We start from the raw sequence: 22,079 nt of genomic DNA, 5'->3' as shown, positions 1-22,079 counted from the left end.
CTACTCTTTGCAGATGATGCCGCTTTAGTTGACCATTCAGAGCCAGCTCTTCAGTGCTTGACGTCCTGTTTTGCGGAAACTGCCAAAATGTTTGGCCTGGAAGTCAGCCTGAAGAAAACTGAGGTCCTCCATCAGCCAGCTCTCCACCATGACTACCAGCCCCCCCACATCTCCATCGGGCACACAAAACTCAAAACGGTCAACCAGTTTACCTATCTCGGCTGCACCATTTCATTGGATGCAAGGATCGACAATGAGATAGACAACAGACTCGCCAAGGCAAATAGCGCCTTTGAAAGACTACACAAAAGAGTCTGGAAAAACAACCAACTGAAAAACCTCACAAAGATAAGCATATACAGAGCCGTTGTCATACCCACACTCCTGTTTGGCTCCAAATCATGGGTCCTCTACTGGCATCACCTACGGCTCCTAGAACGCTTCCACCAGCGTTGTCTCCGCTCCATCCATCCTCAACATTCATTGGAGCGACATCATCCCTAACATCGAAGTACTCGAGATGGCAGAGGCCGACAGCATCGAATCCACACTGCTGAAGATCCAGCTGTGCTGGGTAGGTCACGTCTCCAGAATGGAGGACCATCACCTTCCCAAGATCGTGTTATATGGCGAGCTCTCCACTGGCCATAGAGGTGACAGAGGTGCACCAAAGAAGAGGTACAAGGACTGCCTAAAGAAATCTCTTGGTGCCTGCCACATTGACCACCGCCAGTGGGCTGATATCGCCTCAAACCGTGCATCTTGGCGCCTCACAGTTCGGCAGGCAGCAACCTCCTTTGAAGAAGACCGCAGAGCCCACCTCACTGACAAAAGACAAAGGAGGAAAAACCCAACACCCAACCCCAACCAACCAATTTTCCCCTGCAACCGCTGCAACCGTGTCTGCCTGTCCCGCATCGGACTTGTCAGCCACAAACGAGCCTGCAGCTGACGTGGACATTTAGCCCTCCATAAATCTTCATCTGCGAAGCCAAGCCAAAGGAGGGTAAACAGTCTATATACTACAAACCAATCCTATTTATTTGTGGACACCTAATGTAATATGCCAGTCAGTGACATATCTTATATCATTTACTCGTATAATAGTTGAGATTTTTGGACCAATTTTTCTGGTCAAATTTGGTGCGATTGACTTTCACACAGGTCATACATTTTATCACAGTAAGTACCCACATCATACAAGGGGTTGGAAGCTCAGATGGCCTGGACCAAGTGATAAGTATGCATTCAGGGCTTTGGGATCTCATATGGGCGGGTGGCCGGGGCCTTGTAGACAATCTGTGGCTGTAGCATCAGGAGCTCTGGTGGACGGTGAGCGAGGGCAAGGGTTCACGGTCAGGGGTGTCAGGAGCTCTGGTGAGTGGGGCCAAAGAGAGGATCTATAGTTGGGGCATCAGGAGCTCCAGTGGATGGGTGGGTGACAGGGGCGAGAACCTGCAGTCAGGGTGTCGGGAGCTCAGATGGGCAGGTGGTCAGAGCCAAAAATGGGGGTGGGGGGGTCAACTTTTAGTGGGGTCATATGGAAAACACGTGATCTTTGGGCTAATAAAAGAGGGGGATGACTGTTACAGGAGATCGACTATTACACAAATATGTGCAGTTACGGGTGGATCTTAAATTAGTAAAATATAAATAACAATGGGAAACTTTAAATGTGCAGATATTATTATTGTCAGAATCAATTTGGTTATAATTAATTGAAACTGTTACAGTTTATTACACTGGACAATAATTCTTTTTCAAAATGTTTTGTACTTTTAAAATAATTGGGAATTATGATAGACAACTTCAAGCTGAACATAAAATAATTTCAGATTTGCTGTACCACATAGGAGTTAGAGAAATATTAAATTAACTTTTATTGAATTGAGAATGTTTAATTGCAAAATGATGTTGACACATTGTGTTAGTTCAACTGACCTAAAAATGATTTGCCGATGATTTTTGTTTGTACTCTGCATCTGATGCCTCTTATGTCAGTGTCCAACAATAGTCAGCAAGCATTGATGGATTCCAGTTGACCCGATTTTCCATACAGTAGCTGCATGTCCTGGTGAAACCTTTCACAGTGTTTGTCACCGGTCAGCAGGGAAGAAGTCCAAGTGCAAGTGCATAAAATTAATGTTCAAAGATATGTTGCACTTTGCAGTTTGTATGCTTAAAGTAGACTTAAAATATGACAGAAAATCATAGAAGTAGGTTATATCTAAAAGACAGTATGTGATTGGAATATTTTAAAGTTAATTTTGTAATCCACAGCCCAAAATCCATAAAATACACCCAAATTTTTCAGGAAGAAGAATCTTTGTTGTCCAATGTTATTAGAGAAAAACAGAGGAAAAAGTAAAATTGGAGGTGGCAATGGACAACTTTGAATATTCAGGTATTATTATTGTCATTACCAATTTTGTTACAGTTTATATAGAAACCAAAAACTATTATTACAAACATCTGGAGGTAGCTGACACACTGACTGACATCACTTCAATATTTACTGCAGCATTCAATCTCACAGTGAGTTTACTGCTTGTCCAATCACTTTTTCACTGGCCTTTTCTGGAAGTACAAATAGTTAATGGTGAAGCATGCTCAATTGTTCCAATTGATCATCTTATTTCATTCATCCTCTGGTGGGGGTTTGGAATTTACTACCTGAAAAGGTGCTGGATGCTGAAGCTGAGTATATTCAAAATGTACTTGGATCAGCCAGGAAGTGGGATTAACCCAATGTTTATTTTGGCCAGCATGGATAAATTGGGACAAATCAACTGTTCTTGTACAGTATTTTTTTATGATTTTATGGTTAGCAGCCATAGACAATTCAGGTTGTTATCAGATCCCTGAACAAACCTCACACCCATAAAATAACCGCCTTTGCTCTATTCTAACTGATCTATTCTGCAAGGGTAACTCAGCACTCCATAATTTACTGCTGATGTTGACAAGCTTGGATTGCTCTCAAAACAAGTTTTGCCACTTCACCTCAGTGTATGTGATGATAAGCTTGAACTTGAAAATAAGATGATATTTCCACAGGGAGGTTAAGGGTGTATTTATCACAGGCCAATTGCTGACCAGACACAGTTCAAATAACTGGAGCAACAAACAATGTGTTGGAGGAATTCAGCAGGTTGAACTTGTTCAGTCAAGAAAAGGAATTGTGATGTAATCACTACATTCAGATCTAGTCATCTCAGATGCATGTGGATACATCATAAATCCTGAATGCTTGTCATAATTTTCTTACTCTACCTACAATTCCTCACTTAAAAAAAAAGTCAACTGAAATGAGGTAAGTAGTCATTATATTCAATTAAAGAAAACTTTGAATGCAAGACCAAATGTGAGGTTGGGACAAACAGCCACCCAACATGATGTGCCACTTTTGAACTCAAAAGTTAAGCGGGTAAGTAAACTATTCAGATTTTTCCAAATTCAATAAATTCATCCAGCTAAACCATCATATACCAGGGATGGAGATGGTTATTGCACAGGTTGGAGTTGGGCATAAAAAGCTGTTGAATTATTTGAAGAACTAGTTGGGAGGGAGGGAAAATGAAGCATGGAGAGACAGTGACATAGTTGCACAGTAGGATAGAAAATTAAGGGGAAACAACATTAGTGGAGGAAGCTGCAGAACACAAAAATAGTGGGGAAAAGTCAGCAGGTTATAGAAAGCAGGCAATGTTTCAGGCCTGACTCTTCCTTCAGATGAGAGGAAGCTGTTGACATGCGTAAAAGGGTAGCAAATTTTTGATCTGAGAGAGCCTTGTCTTTGATATCTCATGCATGCATGGATCAAGATAGGCTGGGTATGTGGATTCAGGATTATATCAACTGCACCTAATGATGCTTGAAAAAAAAAACACCTTTATCTTAGAGACTTTTTAGTCATGTAAGAAGACTTTTATAAGTGTCGGCTGGTAAGACATTTGTTCTTTTAGTCTTTTATAAAATTGTCTCCTTGTTAATTATATTTAATGTGATCCAGAACTTTACTCCAAGTTTCAGATACAATCTACCTTATTACGATCACCCCTTCACAGTGTGCATATGCAAATATCTCCAACTCATAACAACTTGCTTTTTGTTCAATTTCATTTTTATAACAGAGATTGCAGTAAAATAGAAAATTAGAATTTCTTTTATTCTTTGTATTCAGACTTGTTTAATTTTAGGACATTATCATTACCAAGGAAATTTAATGTGTCTCAATGTAGTCTCAGAGAAAACTTGTCCTACTTATCCTTTTTGCTGCTATTTCAATGTTTGCTCTTCCACTGGTACCACACCCAGCAGAATGGAAGTTAACGTGGTTGTTTATGGTTAAGCATTTTAATCCTAGAAATTCACTGCACAAGGTTTACAGTGCAGTTTCTGAGATACAAAGGGGGACAATAACATCCAACTATCTTGGATGGTTGTGTCTGACATAATAGGACTGTATCGCCATTGAGAAGCTACTTTAGATCTCATGGAAATATTGTGGGTGAGCCTGCTGGGGATACTTGAGGCCTAATCTGCTCACCAAGCAGCATTTACTTTCCAATAATCAATATTGTAATCCTCAAGTTGATTGATAGTAGGGCAACTTTACTGAAGGTCTCACTTGTGGTTTAACCATGAACAGGAGAAAATGAAGATCTGAATTTGGAAGTGGGATGGGGCTGGCTGCTCTTAAAGACTGCAGTTAATTGAATAACTCCCCCACTCCAGCAATAATGTATCATGGCTATAGTGTGCACCTGGTACTGAATCCTCTATTGAAATCCACCAAACCTTCTTTAACAGCTCTTAACTAGTCTATGACCTCTACTCTGATAGGACCACACCAAACCTGCCTGTTACCCAGTGTTTCAGACTTAGAAGGAAAACAATCATCTAAAATAATTGCCACACCAATGTATTCACGAGGTCCAGCGATCATAATGCCATTAGATTCAAGTTAATTATAGAAAAGGATAGGTCTGGGCCTCGGGATGAGATTCTAAACTGGAGAAAGGCCAATTTTGAGGAAATGAGAAATAATCTAGGAAGCGTGGATTGGGATAAGTTGTTTACTAGCAAGGATGCGCAATGTAAGTGGAAGACCTTCAAAGGTGAAAGTTTTTATATTCCTGTCAGAATCAAAGGCAAGCTTAGCAGGTATAGGAAACCTTACTTTAAGGGATATTAGGAATCTGATTAAGAAGTCAGAGGTGCCTGGCAACAAGAAGCAAATGAGGTACATGTGGAGAATTTAAAAAATGCAAGTAAAACCATAAGAAGGCAATCAGGAAGGAAAAAAGAAGACATGGTGGTTTTGGCAGACGATTTGAAAGAAATTCCTAAAGGGTTTCTACAGGCATATTAAGAGCAAAAGGATAGTAAGGGATAACATTGCCCCTTGAAGATCAGAGTGGTCAGAGATGTATGGAGCCAGAAGAGATGGGAGGGATCTTAAATGGTACTTTTGTATCAGTATGTAAACTGACAGAGAATCTAAGGAAAACAAGCAGTGAGGTTATGGAACCTACACATGAGCTTGCTGTCTTAAAGGAAATAAGGGTGGATAAATCCCCAGGGCCTGACAAGATAATCTCTTGGATCTTGAGGGAGGTAGTGTAGAAATTTCAGGGGCCCTGGCAGAAATATTTTAAATGTCCTTAGCCATGGGTGTTGTGCCAGAGGGTAACACATTTTGTTCCATTGTTTAAAAAAGGTTCCAAAGTAGCCCACAAATTATAGGCCAGTGAACCTGAGCTCAGTTGAAGGTAAATTATTTGAAGGTGTCCAAAGAGATTGAATATACAAGTATTTGGATATCCAGGGACTCATTACAAATAGTCAACATGGTTTGGTGCATGGTAGGTTGTGTTTAACTAATCTTATAGAGTTTTTCAAGAGGGTTACCAGGAAAGTTGATGAGGAAAGGCTGTGGATGTTGTCTACATGGAATTTAGTAAGGCCTTTCACAAAAGAGGATAGCCAGGAAGGTTTAGCTGTTTGATATTAATGGTGAGGCTGTAAACTGGATTTGACATTGGCTATAATGAGAGAAGCCAGAGAATGGTAGCTGATTATTGCTTCTCAGACTAGAGACCTGTGACTAGTTGTGTGCCTCAGGGATTGGTGCTGGGACCTTTGTTGTTCATCATCTATATCAATGAACTGGATGACAATGTGATCAATTGGATCAGCAAGTTTGTAGATGACACAAAATTGGAGACATTGTGGTCAAAGAGGAAGGGTTTCAACATTTGCAGAGGGATCTGGACCAGCTGGAGAAATGGGCTGAAACAGGCAGATGGAAGTTAATACAAACAAGTGTGAGGTGTTGCATTTTGGGAGGACAAACCAAGGTAGGACATATATTGTAAATGGTAGGGCACTGAGAAGTGTGGCAGAACCAAGGAATCCAGCAAAACAGATAGGTCGACCAGTCCAGAATGACGTGGTCTGGCTAGGAGCAATCCTTTAAGACCTACTAGTAGGTGTGGCTATGCTCTCAGCGAATCACAGTCATCCTACACTACAATCTGTACATGTACACATTGGTGATACAATCTGTACTATCACATTCACCCCTTCTTTGAGAACTGATCCCAGGATGGATGGAGGGCTGTAAAAAAAAAGAAGAAAAAGGGCCTAGTGGAGGCTAGGGGCTGTACCGGTCAGGGGGCCTGACCATCTGGCATGACCGCTATGGTGCCGGGATTGGGGTCGCTAGAGTAGTGTCGCCGGCAGGCTCGTAGGGTGCGGTCACTACTTCGCTCAATTCCCCAATGGCATTGTCGACAGTCTGGCCTGAGCTGGTGGGTGGTGCTGGTCACTCTATTCAAGCACATGACCTGGGGAAGAAGGAATTGGGGAGGTTGGGTTAAAGGCACTGCTGTGCCTGATCTGGCTTGGGCTAGATCCCTTACTGAGACTGTGTCCTCCCGTCCGCCCGGGTACTCAACGTAGGAATAATGCGGGTTCGCATGGAGTAGAGTCACTCGGTCAACCAAGGGGTCATTCTTTGAGTACCGGACATGGCATGGTAGGAGGACCAACCCAGGAACCGTGAGCCACACCAGTATGGTTGTTCCCAATTCAGATTTCCTCAGGAAAGAGTACATCCTTTCATGGGTGGTGGCATTGGTCGCGGTGCACAGGAGGGAGCAGATGGAGTGTAGGACTCTAGTGAGCACATCTGCCAGTGAGGGGTGGGGAGACCTTTGGACCAGAGGGCAAGCGCAACCGCTTTCCAGACGGTGGCGTTCTCTCTTTCGACTTGCCCATTACCACGAGTTATAGCTGGTGGTCCTGACTGAAGCAATACCACGCTCCAGAAGATACTGCCATAGCTCGGCACTCATAAACGAGGACCCCCTGTCACTGTGGATGTAACTAGGGTTTCTGAAGATGTCGAAGATGCTGTACAGGGCCTCTATGACTGAGGAGGCAGTCATGACTGAGCAGGGCACAGCGAGTGGGAAGCAGGAGTACTCGTCGATGGCCGTAAGGATGTAGGTGTTACGGTTGATCGACGGTGGGGGCCCCTTAAAGTCTACTCTGAGATGCTCAAAGGGGTGGGTGGCTTTGATGATGTGGGTGTTCTCTGGACAGAAGAAGTGGGGCTTGCACTCAGCACACAGCGGGCAGGCTCGGGTCATGGAGTGAATCTCCTTGACCGTGTAGGGCAGGTTGCGAGCTTTGACAAAGTGCGCGAACCTAGTGACCCCTGGATAACAGAGCTCCTCGTGGAGTCTCTGCAGCCAGTCCATTTGTATGTTGGCGCATGTTCCCCTGGAGAGTGCATCTGGCGGGTCGTTGAGTTTACCAGCCCGATACAGTATGTCATAATTAAAGGTGGAGAGCTTGATTCTCCACCTGGCGATTTTGTCATTCTTGATCTTACCTCGCTGGGTATTGCTAAACATGAAGGAGACCACATGTTGGTCAGTCAGCAGTGCAAAGTACCTGCCAGTGAGGTAGTGTCTCCAACGATGTACTGCTTCGACTATAGCCTGGGCATCCTTCTTGACAGAGGAGTGTCGACTCTCAGGACCCTGGAGGGTTCTGGAGAAGAAGGCTACCAGCCGGCCGGCCTGGTTCAAAGTGGCTGCCAGTGCAAAGTCGGACGCATTGCTCTTGACTTGGAACGGGATGGACTCGCCGATGGCATGCAGTGTTGCAGCAGCGATGTCCAATTTGATGCGGTTGAAGGCTGCTCTGGCTTTGGTTGACAGGGGGAAGGAGGTGCTCTTGATGAGTGGCCGTGCCTTGTTGGCATAGTGTGGAACCCATTGGGCATAGTAGGAGAAAAAGCCCAGGCAGCGTTTGAGTGCCATCTGTGTATGGGGACGAGGGGGGCAAGTCCATGAGGGGACGCTTGCGGTCATGGTCCGGCATGACCACCCAGTTCTCCATCACACAACCTAGAATTGCGAGTCCAGTGGTCCAGAAGACACACTTGTTGAAATTGTAGGTCAAGTTCAGCTGAATTGCAGTCTGAAAAAATTTCTCAAGGTTGGCATCATGATCCTCCATGTCACGGCCGCAGATAGTGACATTGTCCAGATACAGGAAAGTAGCAGTTAGCCCGTTCTGGTCCACCATCCAGTCCATTTTCCACTGGAAGACCGACACCATTTGTGACCCCAAAGGGTACCCTGAGGAATTGATACAGCTTCCCATTTGCTTCAAAGGCCATGAAAGGTCAGTCTTTTCGTGGATAGTGAGCTGATGATAGGCTGGACGTAAGTCAATGGTGGAAAATACACAGTATTGGGCGATCTGATTCACCACATCCGTGATCCGTGGAAGGGGGTACGCATCCAGAAGCACGAAGCGGTAGTCAACCACCATCCATGGCTTCTCCCCGTTTTTAACAACCACCACCTGGGCCCTCCATGGACTCGAGCTAGGTTCGATTATGCTCTCGTCCAGCAGTCTGCGCACCTCGCTTGTGATAAATTTCCTGTGTTCATGACTATATTGCTGGCTTTTGGTGGCCACAGGCTTCCAGCCAGGGGTGAGGTTGTGAAAAGCACTGGCAGAGCAACTCGGAGGGTGGAGAGGCTACAGGTTAGGCCCCAGGGCGTGGGTCGGGTGGCTCGGGCTGCCGCTGGAAGGAGGCTTCCAAGGTGGAGTGGTTACAGACAGAGAGTGGAGCTTGAGGCCCCCCAAAGTGCAGGGAGATGGTTTGAAACTGGCACTGAATATCCAGTCCCAGCAATGTAGGGGCGCTCAATTGGGGAAGGACTAATAGTTTGAAGTCTATGAACGTGATGCCCTGGACTTTCAGGGTCGCCATGCAATACCCCTTTACCCCAGTCGAGTGCAATCTGGTCGCCAATTAAATCTTCTGGTCAGTGGGGAGAATAACCAGTCCGCAACGGTGGGCCAGGTCTGGGCAGATAAAACTGTCAGTTGACCCCGAGTCAAATAAGCAATTGGTATAGAGTCCATGCACTTTCATCAGTTCCATAGCTTTTGTGAGGGGATGGAGGAAATCCTGGTCAAGGGTTACTGATGCAGAGACTTGTAATGGGGACAGTGGTGTCCTGCGTGATGACATCACGCAACATGTGCGTGACGACGTCATGCAAACAGTTGGGCCTGAAGAGACAATGTTGAGGAGTTGGTGTTGCTGCTTGCAGCCTGCTGGGGGTGTCGGCCAGCCAATGGTAAGTGTTGGGGGTCGCTGGTTACTATCAGCAGTGGGGCAGTCAGTCGGGCAGTCGTTGGCGGCGAATCCATGGTCGGCAGCGTCGGGTCCCCGATCGGCAGCGTCAGTGGGTATCGGGTCGGTAGAATCGGTCATGGCAGCGTGTCATTGGTTGGCAGCATTGGTGGGTACCGGGATGGTAGTGTCAGTTGCAGCTGCGGGTACCTGGTCAGCTGCCTCGGTGGTGGCAGGTCCCCAGTCGGTAGCGGCGACGGGTGTGGCATATCCCTGTTCAGCAGCGGGTCCCTGGTCGGCAGTGGCAGCGGCCGTTGAGGGTTGGGCAGGGGCTTGGTCGGACGTTGCTTCATGAGGGAGGGTGAACGTCATTGCGGCGAGGGTGGGTTGTACCTTCCGCGCTCGGTGTCTGCCCCGTGATGTCAGGCGCTGCTGCGTGGTGGAGTCCTCACTCTCATTGGACGAGAGCTCTGAGGGTGAAGTGTTTGAATGGGAAGGTGGTGATTGGGCTTCACACTAGGCACTGTGTTTGATGGTGGCCATTTTGGAGCAACAGACTACAGCAAGGCACTTCTGGCACCTGGCTTTTCTCGCTGGGCACTGGGACCTGCTGTGCTTGTTCCTCCTGCAAAAATAACAATTTGGGGTTTCATTGGGCAGCGTAGCGGCAGCCGACAGGCCGTCGGTGTGCCGGGGGATGGCAGGATAGAGGAGGGCATCCTACTCGCATCCTACTCATATCAGAGTGTAGGGTCCAGCCCCGAGAGTATACGTCTATACTTAAGACCGCAGCCTCCATTGTCTCTGCGATTCAGATCACGTCCTTTAGGTTTTCTCCCCCGTGCTCTAGCAGGCACTGCCTCACCTCATTTGATTGAACCACAGCCATATAGGCATCCCGTATTAGATCGTCTGTGGTCTCCGCAGCAGTTCTGTCTGTGCATGCACAATCCCTGCCCATTGCCCTTTCTTTCTTTGGCTTGGCTTCGCGGATGAAGATTTATGGAGGGGGTAAAAGTCCACGTCAGCTGCAGGCTCGTTTGTGGCTGACAAGTCCGATGCGGGACAGACAGACACGGTTGCAGCGGCCGCAGGGGAAAATTGGTTGGTTGGAGTTGGGTGTTGGGCTTTTCCTCCTTTGCCTTTTGTCAGTGAGGTGGGCTCTGCGGTCTTCTTCAAAGGAGGTTGCTGCCCGCCAAACTGTGAGGCGCCAAGATGCACGGTTTGAGGCGTTATCAGCCCACTGGCGGTGGTCAATGTGGCAGGCACCAAGAGATTTCTTTAGGCAGTCCTTGTACCTTTTCTTTGGTGCATCTCTGTCACGGTGGCCAGTGGAGAGCTCGCCATGTAACATGATCTTGGGAAGGCGATGGTCCTCCATTCTGGAGACGTGACCCATCCAGCGCAGCTGGATCTTCAGCAGCGTGGACTCGATGCTGTCGACCTCTGCCATCTCGAGTACTTCGACGTTAGGGATGAAAGCGCTCCAATGGATGTTGAGGATGGAGCGGAGACAACGTTGGTGGAAGCATTCTAGGAGCCGTAGGTGGTGCCGGTAGAGGACCCATGATTCGGAGCCGAACAGGAGTGTGGGTATGACAACGGCTCTGTATACGCTTATCTTTGTGAGGTTTTTCAGTTGGTTGTTTTTCCAGACTCTTTTGTGTAGTCTTCCAAAGGCACTATTTGCCTTGGCGAGTCTGTTGTCTATCTCATTGTCGATCCTTGCATCTGATGAAATGGTGCAGCCGAGATAGGTAAACTGGTTGACCGTTTTGAGTTTTGTGTGCCCGATGGAGATGTGAGGGGGCTGGTAGTCATGGTGGGGAGCTGGCTGATGGAGGACCTCAGTTTTCTTCAGGCTGACTTACAGGCCAAACATTTTGGCTGTTTCCGCAAAGCAGGACGTCAAGCGCTGAAGAGCTGGCTCTGAATGGGCAACTAACGCGGCATCGTCTGCAAAGAGTAGTTCACGGACAAGTTTCTCTTGTGTCTTGGTGTGAGCTTGCAGGCGCCTCAGATTGAAGAGACTGCCATCCGTGCGCTTAATGCCTGAATATAAGCTCTACAGGACTCATCGGGCTGTTGCCTCCTTGTTGCAAGTTTGTACCGAGCATAGACCCTGTTCACCGGTCAGTCGTAGAACCCTTTCAGCACCTTCATGGCTGCGGCATAAGTGGCCACATCCTGGATACTCTGGTTGACCCTTAGGGACACTGTAGTTATTAGTAGTCGATGGCTGTCCTCTATCACGGCAGGGTCAGAGAGCTGTAAGTATGTTTCGAAGCATCTTACCCAGTGCTTCAAGTCATTTGAGGCTGTAGCTGACTGTGGGTTGATGTCGAGGTGTTCCAGCCGTAGCGTACACTCTATCCATTCGAAATTTTTTAGTTAATAAAATTGTAGAGTGCATCAAAAGAACCAAAGATTTGTTGATCCAAACCAAGGCTTTTATTAACTAAAAGACTGGAGCATATCACATGTAGGTCGACCAGTCCAGAATGACCTGGTCTGGCTAGGAGCAATCCTTTAAGACCTGCCAGTACGTGTGGCTACACTTTCGGCCAATCTCAGTCATCCTACACTACAATCTGTACATATACACATTGGTGATAGAATTTGTACTATCACGCAGGTTAGGATTTTATTCCCTGGAGCATCGAAGAATGAGGGGAGATTTGTTAGAGAGTTACAGAATTATGAGATGTATAGATAGAGTAAATGCAAGTAAGCTTTTTTTCCACTGAGGTTGGATACAAACTAGGGTGAAAATGGAAAAGTTTAGGGAGAATATGAGGGGAACCTCTACACACAAAGAGTACTGGGAGTGTGGAACCAGCTGCTAGCTGAAGAGGTGAATACATGTTAAATTTTAACATTTAAGAATTTAGACAGGTACATGAGTGGGAAGCATACAGAGGGCTATGGACTGAGTTCAGGTCAGTGGGACTAGGCAAAATAATATTTCAGCACAGACTAAAAAGGGAGTCTATATTTTCTATGATTCTAATGAGTGATAAATGCTAGATGAGCTAGTCGTTGTGATAATCTGTAAATTAGTAAAATAGTTAACAAGATTTAGGCCAAGGTATCAGAAATAGCAACAGTAAGCCCCATCCAGTAAGTTAGCATGAAACCCATTAATGACAATCACATCAGGAAAGATGAATGCAGTTCCACATTTACCTATTCCCTCAGTCTACATCAACCCAGTCTGTCATGTTGCTTTACCGTGCATCCGGCCACATGCACGTATGTTTCTCTGATCCACCCAGCCATTATTCCCATTGGTGTGCCTCTTTGCCTTCTTGAAATCTCACTATGTCCACAGCATTCATTGGATGAACTCATACCATTGGAGCCGCTCAAAAGATCATTGTTCCCTCACTTGTGACAGGGGAGTGGGATAGAACTATGGATGGACCACTTCTGGTTCATAGATCAAGACCTCATAGACTGGTGGATCTTCAGTATTTCTGGAAAGATGGATGGCTCCCAGCTACAGGTGACAGAAATAGATATTAAGAACATACATATGTTTTCCTGTAAAAACTATATCCATATCATCTAGATAATGAAATGTGACCTATACAATCAGACAACACCATTCTTACCCTGAGATTTAAATCTTTTGTCTTCCACATGACTGCATGCACAGCAGCAGGCAGTGAAGATGGCAGAGGACTCGCAGATACTGTGCAGATCAGGGACAGTGCACGTCAGGCCCTGGTGTACTTTCTGATCAGCTGCATAGTATCTGCGAGTGCTCTGCAACCTTCATTGCCTGCTGCTGTGCATGCAGTCATGTGGAAGACAAAAGATTTCATATGGGAGACAAAAGATTAAAATCTCAGAGGGAGAGGAGGATTCAAACCTCACGATACATACTTCAAAAGCGAACGACAGCAGATGGAAATGGCAGGGATGGATTTGGAGAGTTTAGGCAACACAGCCCATTCCATTCCTCACCAGGACAGCATAACTAATGACTCAGAGTTCATCAATGAAAAGGAGAACTACCAAGCAACATCAGAGAAAGTGTGATACAGTATCTGGACTTTTCGCATTACCATTACAGAAAGAACAAAGCAGCCCACTTCAACCATCAGTTGCTGTTATCTCAGGACACTGGAAATGTACTCAAAAAGATGTTGAAACAGGAGGAGGGTAATCAATTTCTCAATCATACTTCATTCAACAAGACCAAAAAATATATTTTCCTTCAGCACATTTCCTGTTCTAATAGCCCATGTTCTTTGATTCCCCTAATATCTAAAAATCTATTGATCACTACCCTAAATGAATTCAGCAATGTATTCCTGGAGAAAAATTTCTCACGACCATGAATAAACAATCCCTTTGTTTGACCCATGGTTTTAGACACACATTCAAGGGAAGTGTCAATACTACATTTAACTTTTGAACCCCTTTAAAAAAATTTTGTATGCTTTACCTCTCCTTCGTTCAGGACAGAAGAAAAGATGGCACTAAAATCAGCCAAAGCTGAACTCATCCGGAAAGCAGAGTGCAGGTACGCACAGAGGATCCACAGGCAACTGAGCGATACCGGTGACACGAGGCGCAAGTAGCAAAGTATCAAAACAAAAATGGATCACAAGACAACCTTATGAGTCAATGATAATGACGCCTCCCTTACAGACACTGAACATCTTGTATGCACAGGGCAATGAGAAGAATACACTGACTCCAAAGAAACCCCCCCCATCTCCTATTGAAGAACAGGCCCCTTGCCTAGCCATAGCCAAGATGAGGAGAATCTTATCCAAGGCGAACCCACACAAGGTTGTGAGACCAGATAGCACAGCTGGTTTGGGGACTGAAGGACTGTGCAGAAATCTTTTGTCCCCATGGGTTTCAAGCCAGCCATCATCATTCTGGTCCCAAAGAGGGTAACAGTAACAGGTCTCAATGGCACTGATCTCCATCCTTATGAAATGCTTCAAGCATCTGATAACACACCTCTCAGAGACACTGGACCCATTTCAGTTTGCATACAGACAGAACCATTCCACTGATGATGCAGCCTTGTTCTTCTACTCTGTCTTGACCTACCTACCAAGCTGTTCATAAACTTCACCTTGGCATTTATTACCATCATTCCTCAGATGCTGGTGGAGAAACTGTCCTCACTGGGACTCAACATCCCTCTCTGTAACTGGAGTTCCTAACAGAAAGACTGCAGTAGGTCCAGATTGACTGCAGAACATAGAGTATCATTATGTTGGGCAAGGGCGCACCTCAGGCCTGTGTGCTCAACCCACTCCTATTCACGCTACTGATCCACAACTGCATTGCCCAATCCAGCTCCAACAGTGTCATCAAGTTTGTAGATGATACAACAGTCGTTGGCCTCATCAGAAACAATGATGAGTCACACCACAGAGGTGGAAAATCTCATGAAATGGATTTTATTCTCAAGAATAACAACCAGATTCTTAATGTGGAGAACACTAAGATGATTGTGGACTTCAGGACAACCATCCTCCACTAAACATCAATAGCTCAGTAGTGGAGAGAGCAGAGTACCAAGTTCTTTAGAATACATTTAAGAAGTGACCTATCCTGGACACACAATCCAGAATCTTGGTAGTATGGTTAGTGTAGCAGTTATCACAACACTGTTACAGCACCAGCAATTTGGACTGGGGTTCAAATCCCATGCTGTCTCTAAGGAGTTTGCATGTTCTCCCCATGTCTGCATGGGTTTCCTCCAGGTTCTGTGGTTTCCTCGCACCATTCAAAAACATAGCAGGGGTGTAGGTGAATTGGGTGGCACAGACTAATGGGCCAAAAGGCCCTGTTACTGTGCTGTATGTCTAAATTTTTTTTAAAATTAACATCTCCTCACTTATCAGAAAGGTGAAACAATGACTGCACTTCTTTAGAAGGCTGAAGCAGGCAAGGCTACCAGTCATCATTCTATCAGCTGACCATAGAGCTCGAACGAGAGCATCCCAGCTGGCAGCTTCAGTGTGGCATGATTGCTGTTGAGCTACTCCTGACAGGAAGGAAGAGTTAGATCCAGAACCACCCAGGCTGAAGAATAGCTTCTTCCCACAGGCAGTGAGACCACTGAATTACTGATGAACTGCCAAAAATACTCTCCCAAGACTCCACTATTTAGTAACAATATTTATTTAAATACGTGTATCTGTGCTTTATTTGTCTGTGTGTGTGTTTGCACTGTTTTGCTCTATGAATGTTGTTTTGTCAGGTGTTACTGATATAATCAGATGATAAATATATGAGCTTGATATGTATAAGCTGAATTTGCTTAATTTCTTCTTATACAACAACAAAATAAAAATCAATTAAACCTTCTTGGCCCTCCTTGTAGAGGAAGTATATCCATTCTGAGGTAGGAAGAAACTGTCAGTCCTGGAATTTTCCTGGATCATAATGGATGATAATAAAAACCCAGAAATGCAGGAAGAACTCAACAGGTCTTGCAGCATTCATAGGAGGTAAAGATAAATTACCAACATTTTGGGCTATAATCACAGGTTCTGCAGACTTTCATGTTTCACTCCATGGTGCTACAAGACTCGCACCACCAGGTTCAGGTACAGCTGCTATCCTTCTACCATCACACTCCTCAACAACAAATTTAATCAGGGAGTCATTTAAGGATTCTTACTTGTGCACATTATTTTTTTTAAATTTTCTCTGTATTGCACATTGTTTTCATTCATTACCTGTTCATAGTTCTTTACTTGTTTACTCTGTGTACAGTTTTTTTTCCACACTAAAACCAGTAAGTGATAATTCTTTCTCACCTGCCCACAGGAAAAGGAATCTGAGTGTATGTGATGACATGTATGTACACTGACAATAAATCTCAAGTCTGAAATCTGAAATCTAATGGGATAACTGCAAGGTAATGGAAGTTGGCATTCTGATCACAATGCTACTTGGGAATAGTGTCTCACAGGCAAATAGTTGAACCAGCCAGAGAATATAATGGTATGATGCCTTTTGAACTACTGTATATTTTGTGTTGGTGTTAAACTGAAACTAATACTCTGGTGGTAAATTGGAGCTTAATCCTTTGTGGTCCTAGTTACTGCAGCTGTTCAAAGTAGTCGCTATTATATGTGTTAGTATTTCTAATGTAGACATGATGCATATCATCACAAATCCCACTCTGTATCTAAACTCCCAAAGTTGGTTCAGTTTAATAACATGAGAAAAGAAAGCAAAGTAATGAACTCTGAACCATTTTCAAAGGTTTCCACGCACTCTTATAAAACAAAAAGACTGACAGGGATTCTTTGATCATTTATATTTAGATCTATGCAGACTTTATTTTCAATTCACAAATTTGAAAGAAACAACTTCAACGGGATCAGATAATTCATGATAATTCATTTGGCATTTGAGTGCATTTGAAGTTTCATTTGATTAGCTTGGCAGATTACCTACATTGGCTTGCTATCCATTTTTAAGACCATAAGCCCATGAAATGCAGGTATACAATTAGACCATTAGGCCCATCAAGTCTGCTCTACCATTTAAGTCATGGCTGATGTACTTTCTTTAAATTCCATTCTCCTGCTTTCTCCCCATAACCTTTTACACTCTTGATAATCAAGAAGCAATCAAACTCCACTTTAAATATTCCCAAAAACAACCTCCATGCCTATCTATGGTAGCAAATGCCAGATTTACCATCCCCTGGCAGAAGAAATTTCTCCTCATCTCTATTCTAAAATGACACTATTTTATTCTGAAGCTGTGAAACTGTAAAAGGAACCTTTCCCACAACTAGAAACATCTCTTCCACATGCACTCTATCCAGCCCTTTCAATATTCTATGGTTTTCACTGAAGATCCCCATTCATCTTTCTAAACTCCAGCAAATACAGGCCCAGAGCCATCAAATGGTCCTCGTACATTAAACCTCTCATCCCCAGGATAATTCTCGTAAACCTCCTCTGAAACACCACCAATGGCATCATATCCTTTCTTGGAAATGGGACCCACAACTGCTCAGAATACTCAACTCCCTAAAAAAGCCTTAGCATGATGTTCATGCTTTTATATTCTAGTCTTCTTGAAATGAACACTAACATTACATTTGCCTTCTTTAATTCTGACTCAACCAGCAGGTTAACCTTTAGGGAATCCTCCATGAGGACTCTCATGACCATTGCTTTCTGAATTCTCTCACTATTTAGAAAAGAGTCTAATTCTTTAATCCATCTACTAAAGTGCATGACCAAACACCTCCTTATGCTGTCTTCCACCTGCAACTACATTGCCTATCTCCCAACCATCCTCGTGTGGATTTCCCAATGGTCACCCATTTCAATTCCCCATCTCATTCCCTTACTGACATATTTGGACATTGTCTCATGCACTATCAGACTGAATCCTTCCACAAATTGGAGGAACCTCATATCCCATCTGGGTACCCTCCAAACAGATGGCATTAACATCAATTTCTCTAGTTTCCACCCCACCTTTCGCTATGTCTTCCTTTTTCTAGCTCTGTCTCACTCTCCTCCTTATTCCTCTGTCTCCTTTCACAAAGCCTAAAACAACCCTCCTGACCCAATCAATTCTCACCTTTCTTCTCTCTTGTCCTCTTATCATATCCAATTAACACCTTTGTCTGTTGGTCTGTTCTTCTCCCCCTCCCATTTGTCCGTTTTCCCCACCCAGCCTTTTAATACGGACACCTGTATTTTTTCACTCTCAAAGAAGGGCTCAGGCCTGAAACGTCAGTAATATATTTGGCCCTTCTATGGATGCTGCGAGACTGGCTGCGTTCCTTCAGAATTTCTGTGTTTTTACCATCTTCCAACCTGTCCAAGTCATTTTGTAGACTCCCTGGTTCCTCAACACTACTTGCCCCTCCACCTATTTTCATATCATTTATAAACATGGCCACAAAGTCATCACTTTCACCATCTAAATCACTTACATACAAGGAGAAATGTAACAGACCCAACACTGTGACACAATGGGTTAATTAAATAAATGCTTATAAAGGGGATTAGAATCAGGTTAGCTGTTAGGTTACATGCATTTTACAGGCAGAACAAGGCCTTAGAAACTCCGAGGGTAGGTGCAAACAGAGGGTTCGGGGCTTTAGCAACATTTACAAGCACACCCCAGAAACTGAAAAATTTGCAAAGTTGGGGCCATGTGGTTTTTTTTAATAAAACCTGGAAATTGCAACATTTGCAAACTGAAACCGAAAAAAAAATAACAGTGCCTGGAACATTAGGAGGGGTGGGGCAGAGAACCGGAGAGAAGGAGTCAGCAGGAGGAGTCTGAGAAAAGGATGGACAGAAGAGGAGCCTGCTGAAAAGGCTTCCTTTTTCAAGACTGGACAGAGTTCTAATACGGTAGCCTGAGTGCACTCTCTGTGGAAATCAGGAATGGAGGCTAGCAATCCCGGTGTGGCAAAGGGGAAAAGAACTCTGTGAGAAGAACCTGGAAAGAAGACAAGTTTCTACTGGAAGACACTCCTGTTTGGGGTGTCCAACAAGCAATAACCATCTCTCTGTAACCCTTCACCATTTTCCTGCCTGGTAATTCTAAGTAATTGTAAGTTTGCTTGAATGTAATGACGATTTTATTCTGTGCACAGGATTGAAGATAACTGGAAACTGTACCCTGGAAAATGTGGAAAGTGGAAGATTGGCCAGAAAAAAAGACTTTCTTGACAACACATTACACACACTTGTGCTTAGATTAGGTTGGGGGGATGGTGGAAGGATTGTGTAAATAACTTAGTGTTGATCTTGTTGTTCTACACTCAGAGAATTAAATTCATTTTGTTTAAGGAACCATTGCTTTGGTGTATTTCTATTGCTGCTGGTATATGGGTTCACTGAACTCGTAACTACACCGACACCACTATGGGCAGCTCGACTGAAAAGGCACCATTTATTTGTCAGGCAAGATCCCCCTCAAGGAAATCATGCTGACTTCAACCATTCCATCTTGTGCTTTCATGGACCATGAAACTTCGTCCTTAGTAATGGACTGTAGAATCTTGCCAACCATCGAACTTAGGCTAACTGGCCTGTAGTTTTCTATGTTTTGCCTCTCTCCCTTCTTAAAAGTGGAGTGACAATTGCAATTTTCCAGTCCTCTAGAAATATACCCAACTTTAGTGATCATTACCAATGCATTCACAATCCCTTCAGCTACCTCAGCCCAGCCAGTCCAAGTGAGTTACCTACCTTCAGTCCCTTCAGCTTTCCAAACACCTCTTAGCAATAGCAACTGCACTCACTTCTGCCTCCAATTCCCTTGATATTCTTGCTTGTTACTGGTGTCCTGCACAGTGAAGACTGACCTAAAAGAGTGAGAAAAATAGATGCAAGGTTGCATCGGAGTTGATAACTTTTTTCATTGAATGCACCACAATAAATAGGATCCAGCCTCCAACATTTTGCATCTGGCCAAGTGGACTCTGAGGACCTACAGAGGGGTTAAATTCTAGTCCCTCATTCTCCCTGTCTATACATAGTTACGTTGCAATCACAATCACTTCTAAATAAGGACCAAGCAAGGCAGCACCAACACCCTCATGTTTCTCCTTCCACTGCCCCACAAACAACAAGTAATGCATAGGATGTCAACACCAGAGCACACTTATGCTTCTCTGTTCTAGTACCAGTGAGCTTCAACTTGCTTCACACTAGGCTTCACAATTGCCCCCATCATCATCCTGGTGTCAGATGCCCTCCAGACTTTGCAGCTGTGGCTGTCCCATCAGCCGGAGCAATCCACAAGCAATGACATTTTCAGGCAGCAGGTCTTGTGTCCCACCTCGAGTGCCCTCATGGTCTTTAGGCAGCTTGTGCTATCAGAGACCACCTCAGCAATTTCAAATATCTGATAATTATAACTATTTGAAAACAATTAAAGTAGATATAAATAATTTAAAAGTAATAATAAAAAATGAATAAAACACATTCAATGGATAAAAATTAAAAATATAAATAGTGATTAAAATAGTAACACACATTTTCCAGTGGGTTGGTGATGTAATTCATGTAAGTGTAACTAAGAGACCAACTATAAACTAGTCTGTCCACGCAGCACACCTGAGCTCTGCTCCTGGATTCAATGGTCAGCCCAGTGCTGTTTTGGTTTGAAATGCCTACACCTACATCTCCAGCACATTCAACATTTACACGCTGCAATATGTATTCATGGAAACCATGAAGATGCTGCTTGTTGTGATGTTATCCACCAAGTCTTCCAAAATTGCCATCCAAAAAAAAACAATTTTGTCTAAAGCCATTCCCAAATAAAGGAGCTCTAGCTCATAAAAATCTTCAATTTCACTTCCCATTCCCACACTGACATGTCCGTCTACGTCCTAATGTACTGCCAGGTTAAGGCAAGTTGGAGGAACAGCATATTCTATTCTATCTTGGCAGTCTCCAAGCAGACTGAATGAATATTGATCTCCAATTTCTGGTAGCCTCTTCCTTCGATTCCACCCCACCACACCACTCCCTCCCACCCCCATATTCCCTTATTTCTCTTGCTCCATTACTCCTCCTTCTCTTTCCATTCTCCTACCTCCTTACCTGGATGTCACCTACACCTTCATCCAGCCCCACCCCCTTCCCTTCCTTCTGATGCACTATTAATAACTCTAAAGACTAGAAGTTGCCTGACTGATAGGCTTTTATTACCATAAACTGATGGCAGATTTCATGTTGTTGACCCAAGACCCGAGCTTGTTCTAGGGAGGGGTAATGGCATTGCTGCCTTTATTAGGGGAATCAAAGGGGGAGGAGCCACAAGTACAATCAGGAAGGGGTGGGTCAACCATACATGTATAACAGTAATACAGTGGTTCCACCACACCTTTGTCCTATCAGAGTACATCTTTTCTCTCCCCATCACCTCTTAGCTCATTTTATTCCTTTCCCATCCACCTGTTGCTTACCACACTACTGAATCCTCCCATCCTTTCTTTTCCAAACTTTATTTAAAGGTAGAATAAACATAACATACAGTCTAGTAATCATTAAAAATTGATTTTACAAAGATATCTTTGGCTTGGCTTCGCGGACGAAGATTTATGGAGGGGTAAATATCCACGTCAGCTGCAGGCTCGTTTGTGGCTGACAAGTCCGATGCGGGACAGGCGGACACGGTTGCAAGGGAAAATTGGTTGGTTGGGGTTGGGTTTTTCCTCCTTTGTCTTTTGTCACAAAGATATATATATATATATATATATATATATGTATATCTACACACACACACACATATATATATATATGTGTGTGTGTGTGTGTGTGTGTGTGTGTGTGTGTGTGTGTGTGTGTGTGTGTATATCTATCTATATCTATCTATATATATATATATATATATATATATATAAATCAAGAAAAAAAACTTAAAAAAAAAA

At 44.2% G+C, this 22,079-nt stretch overlaps 2 long non-coding RNA genes across 3 annotated transcripts in view; one reads left to right on the top strand and one right to left on the bottom strand.

Moving 5' to 3' along the window:
* The window catches only part of LOC138739270 (uncharacterized), a 79,927-nt gene that overhangs the window by 8,664 nt on the left and 49,184 nt on the right, over positions 1-22,079 (bottom strand). The gene's annotated exons all lie outside the window — the stretch shown is intronic.
* Positions 3,248-19,411, top strand: LOC138739232 (uncharacterized). 2 transcript variants are annotated; one of them, XR_011342124.1, is made up of 3 exons: positions 3,248-3,313; positions 16,478-16,568; positions 19,290-19,411. It is a non-coding gene; the product is annotated as an uncharacterized lncRNA (long non-coding RNA). The 2 variants fall into 2 exon arrangements; XR_011342117.1 differs by having other exon boundaries at positions 3,289-3,427.

Source organism: Narcine bancroftii, chromosome 1, assembly GCF_036971445.1.
Source record: "Narcine bancroftii isolate sNarBan1 chromosome 1, sNarBan1.hap1, whole genome shotgun sequence".
NCBI classification, from domain to species: domain Eukaryota; kingdom Metazoa; phylum Chordata; class Chondrichthyes; order Torpediniformes; family Narcinidae; genus Narcine; species Narcine bancroftii.
This window is presented reverse-complemented; position numbering and strand designations above follow the sequence as displayed.